General features: G+C 41.1%; 1 long non-coding RNA gene across 1 annotated transcript; it reads left to right on the top strand.

The window, feature by feature from the left end:
- The first annotated feature begins 2911 nt into the window (after nucleotides 1–2911).
- On the top strand, nucleotides 2912–4832 carry LOC148803448 (uncharacterized). The gene is made up of 2 exons (XR_016085875.1): nucleotides 2912–3230; nucleotides 3808–4832. It is a non-coding gene; the product is annotated as an uncharacterized LOC148803448 (long non-coding RNA).
- The last annotated feature ends 436 nt before the right edge of the window (nucleotides 4833–5268 follow it).

The raw sequence follows: 5268 nt of genomic DNA, 5'->3' as shown, positions 1-5268 counted from the left end.
TAAGGGAAAAAAATCTTGGCATAATTGTGAAGATTCATGCTTCCAATGAAGAAGGAAATCCAATTGGTACATTTAAAAGGGTGTTCAATTGTATAGGTGCAATGAGGATGAACTTTCTAGATGGATGTAGAAATATTGTTGGTTTGGATAGATGTCACATGAAAACAGGTGATATTGGTGGGACTGGCCTTGATGGTAAGAATGGCATATACCCCATTGCATATTGTGCTATTGAATTGCAAACGAAAGACAGTTGGATATGGTTTTTAACTGAGTTACTGTATGCGTATGCTTTAGATATTGATGATGCATTATAATGGGCGTTTATGCTTGATAGACAATAGGTATGTATTTATCATGTTCTTGCATATGTCTTAATTTTTGATAACTCGTCAATAACATATGTGCTTATTTGTAAAGAATCGTAAACTCAATTCTCATGTGTATGCCTGGGTCAATGCAAAGGTTTTGCCTAAGACACATGTACAACAATTTTAAGAGGTAGTTTAAGGGAAAATCACTAAAGGATGCTATGTGCGTGGGCTATAGGTAGGGCCTATACTAGACAAGATTTTGAACACCAAATGGAACATGTGAAGTTCTTACGCAAAGAGGTAGATGAATGGCTTAACAAAGTTCCTAAAGAGTATTAGTTTAGACATGGGTTTAATGTTAAAAGTTAAGTTTGATGGTATAACAAACAATTGGATCGAGTCATTTAATGCTTGGATTGGTGTTGTGAGGTTTAAATCAATTGTTCCATTGTTAGATGAGATACGGAAAAAATTGAGGGAAAAAGGTTATTTCAAGATATAGCAAAACATATGCATTTGAAGGTATGCTTCTTCTCAAGATACAAAGGATAATTAATAGAAGGGTCAAAAAATCAAGGTATGTTATTTATATACTTGAGAGAGTGTATACTTTATCTTAATGTTGTATTTTATCATGAAACATAATTTAATTTCAACTACATATTTATATAGACATGTACGAGTGTTTTGGTCCGGTCTACATGAATATCAAATCCAAGGTAGGGACTGTATGGATCACATCACAAAGATGAATGCCAAGTCTTGCACATGTTGTGTGTGGGATATAAGTGGACTCCCATATATACATGCTTTAACCGTCCTCATGTACACTAGAGAAAAAGGTATAAGACTATTGTGACACGACTTTTCATCGGTCTACATATTTGAGAGTGCATAGCCATCATATCCATGCAATTCCTGGTGAAAAATTTTGGCCAGCAGCGTTAAATTGTCGGTGTATTAACCTCCCAAACTAAAGAGTAAACCCGGTTGACTATGTATAAAACTATAAATAGACGAAGGGAAGAGGATGAAGATGGACCATCATCTCTTGGCCAAAGGAGTAAATCAAATCGTTATTCTTTTTATAAGCAAATAGGCCATTATAAAAGGAATTGTCATGGTGGCCTACCGACTAGGAAAGAAACACCTCATTTATATGGTTTAATAATGCTCACTCATGGTGGCCTACCAACAGGTCATCTAACAAATTTCTTTCATAGTTTAATAATGTTTCCCAAATGAAGCATCATACTTAATACTAATTGGACCAATTCTAGAAGCATAATGGTTTGAAGAGGGGTACTTCATCAAGAGGCAAGGTAAGAAGGGGTGCTCCATCAAGAAATTTGATACCTCACGTAGACCATATTTTATCCCCTCCACATCGTTGATAATCTAATTTAAATCACCCGCAAACTAATCATGTTTAATGGTTTGGCAGTTTTATGGCTAGTGGCTTACCGAGATAGGTACATCATTTATATGGTGTTAGCACCCAAAAAGTGGATACTAACATTCTTTAAATTTCTAATCACTCTTTAGACATTTTACACGACTAATCCGACGTCCCTTAAAGACTTCAGGTACTCCAAAACCCTTGCTTGTTAAATTTCATCTTTTTAACTCAAGAATCATGATCTCATAAATCATCTAGATGTAGGCCTCTTTAGGTCCATTTGACCCTCCCAACTAATCTGGGACTCTCAAAAACCCAATCTTACCAAATTTCACATAGAAACTCCATTCATAGCCTTTAAACCAAGCAAGATTCTATTTTGCAAGTTGTCATTTGTTTGCACAACTTTCTTGTGATATAAACATAAGGGTGCAACTTGGACAGGCCCAACTTGAAATTTTACACGGGATGGGTTTGAATTTTTGGTCCTCAGGCCCAAGAAGTCGGGCTCTTCTATTTTTCAGGCTACGCTCTGGCCTAGCCTTAGGTAGTCTGAACCCGATCCGAGCCTGGCCCAATTATATATATAGGGCGGGCTGGCTGGCCTCAAGTTGGGAAAATCGGACTTGACCACGGGCTCGGGCCAGGCCTAGGTTGATCATAAACCCGGACCAACTCGCCTGACTTGCACCCCTAATATAACATCAACACAATGGCCATTTCTAAGTAAATCCGGGCAACCAAAAGTTGCTTAACTTTGAACTTGTTACATATTTTCTTAAAACCCCCTCAAGAATCTCAAAATATCCAAAATACCCCTCATACATCATTTTTCCCAAAATGACCCCAAATCTACCTCATTTAGACTATTTTACCCCTAAAACCCTTAAGATATACAAAACACTCCTCATACATCATCCTTCCCAAAATACCTCCAAAGACCTTTTTATTCCTAAACCCTCAAAATACCCAAAATACTCTCACACATCATCCTTCCTAGAATACCCCCAAATGTACCTCGTTTGGACCATTTTACCCCTAAACACCCTCAAAATGCCTTCCTTCCCAATAATACCCCTACCTTTTGGACATATCTACCTTTCCCACAAACACCAAAAATACCTAAACTATCCCTACTTGAGCCCTATAAATAGGAGTTGGTGGATGGACCCAAGGCATCAAATCAACCTAGGGAAACGGCCCCCTTCACCCTAATATTCTTGCCACATCAGCCTGCATTTTTAAATCTTTTTCTTATTGCAGCCAAGAAGCATCGCCATTACTGAATTTCAAATCATGGAAGACTCAGCCTCCTTCAACGGGCTTCACCACTGCATATAGCTCCTCTCACCGGCATCTCTAGCAAAGATTTCTCCAACCACCAAGTTCTGATTCACGAAGAGATTCTCAGGTTGAGTCATTGGCACCCCAGAACTCCGTCATCCACAGCCAGAGTGTCGTTTTAGGGCTTGAAGTGAAACCAACTCTCCTTCATCCCAGATTAGTCACGAAGGCAGGTTCGCTCTCGCAGTTATTCTATCATTTGCTCTACTGTTTTTTTTTTAGTTTTTTTGGTGGAAGTTCTGAACGGAGAATAAGAGGGGGCTCCTGCAGGCAATGCTATCCATTTCCCCTCTAATGTAGGAACTGATTACGAGAAAGATGTGAAGGGGGAACCCCCATTACCACCCCATTCATCGGATTTTGGCCTGAAGGAGGTCAGACTGAACTGCAATTCATCCCTTGTATTCTCTAGTTCGAACTTTAGATCATTATTTAGTTGCATCCCCTTGCATTCTCTGGTTCAGTCTTCAGGCCTTTCCCTGTTCACAGCCAATCTAACCTAGGTCCCTCTAGACATTCTCGAGTAGTGGCAGGTTCCAAAAAAAGGCGTGAAGAAGGGGAATCCCAGTAACGCCCCATTTATTGGATTCCAGTCTGAATTCTGGGTGATGAACAAGGAAGCCTGAATCCTTATTTGGTTCTGCAGTGTGCTTGTCTCTTCTCTATTTTCTTCTCTGAATTCAACTTAGTGTCTATACTGATGAGGGCAGATTTGGCCTTTCATTGACATCATCACACATGGTATTTCAGAATAGTTGGATGACATCCCGACACCACCTAGGCGATGATTTTCCTTAGCCAAAATGATGGAATCTCAGTTGGCGACCTACCTCTGCCGACCTGGCAACCTGCCTTCGTTGTCGACTTGCCTCCACCGACCTGGTGACCTGCCTCTTCCGACCTGATGACCTACCGCCGCCAACCTGGCAACCTACCTCTGTCGACCTGGCGACCTGCCTCCGCCACTGACCTGACGACCTGCCTCCACCGACCTAGCAACCTGCCTCCGCGACCTGGCGACCTACCTCCGCTGACTTGGTAGAAACCTAGCTGGCAACCTCGTCAACAACTCAGGGCGCTAGCAACACCTTGTCTAGGGCCGAAGTGACCTTGATGTAAGGAGTGACCTTCCTTGAGGGATTGGCAACCTAATTGAGGTCCAAGTGGCAACATATGAGACGTGCTTGCCGACCAATTCTGCATGCATCCCATCACTCTCAGGTCTCTCGGATGTTGGCTCCCACACCAAATGTTCTGGAGGAAACTAAATAAGGCGCAAAGACTGGTCTACGTGCATGACTACCTCTGAGGACTTCGGACTGATTAGGCACGTCTTCCCGGAGATCTAGGACGCGATGCATGAAGCCCACGCCAAACAATGCCTATATAAGGGCCTTACCTCCAATCTCAGAAGGAATGCGCAATTTAGCTCTCATAGCTCTATATCTCTCTTGCTTTTAGCTCTCTAAAAAATCTCTAACTCGTTGACTTAAGCATCGGAGTGCCCACCCTGGATAAAGAAACCCAGGCACTTTGACATTGTTTCTTTGCAGGTCGCCCCAATAAATTATATATCACGTCATTATTCAATTAGACATCCGAGCCATCTTCCAGTTAGGAACTGTTCAGCTAAGCGTCCGAGCCACCTTCCAGCTAGAAATTGTTCAGTTAGGCATCCAAGCCACCTTCCAACTAGGAACTGTTCAGCTAAGCGTCCGAGCCACCTTTCAACTAGGAATTACCAAAATGCGCATCATCATATAGAAAATAGAAAACCAAATAGTGCAAAACATGTGTCACTACTGAATCTGGTGCTAGACTTCTCAATATATATATATATATATAGAAAATAAAAAGGATTTACAATATGAGAAAATTTTAATGATTGCACATTAAATGTACTTATTCTTGCACATTTAGAAAGTTTACTAGAGTTCGAAGAGGCTCTCGAACTTGGTTCATACTCACCAAAAGTGAGTTCTTGTATATTTAGAAAATTTACTAGAGTCGAAGAGGCTCTCAGATTTGGTTCATGCTCACCGAAAGTGAGTTCTTGCACATTTAAAGTTTAGCTCACCATAGTCCAGAACATCTCTAAGACAGTTCATATCCATAGGCAATGAGTTATTGCATTTATCGAAAGGTCTACCACACTTTTGGGGAATGTCATTTGCATCAATGAGAGAGAGGGTGTCTAACACCTTCCCTCTC

The sequence above is a fragment of the Nelumbo nucifera genome, chromosome 1 (assembly GCF_055504915.1).
Source record: "Nelumbo nucifera cultivar China Antique chromosome 1, China Antique-T2T, whole genome shotgun sequence".
NCBI lineage: Eukaryota > Viridiplantae > Streptophyta > Magnoliopsida > Proteales > Nelumbonaceae > Nelumbo > Nelumbo nucifera.
This window is presented reverse-complemented; position numbering and strand designations above follow the sequence as displayed.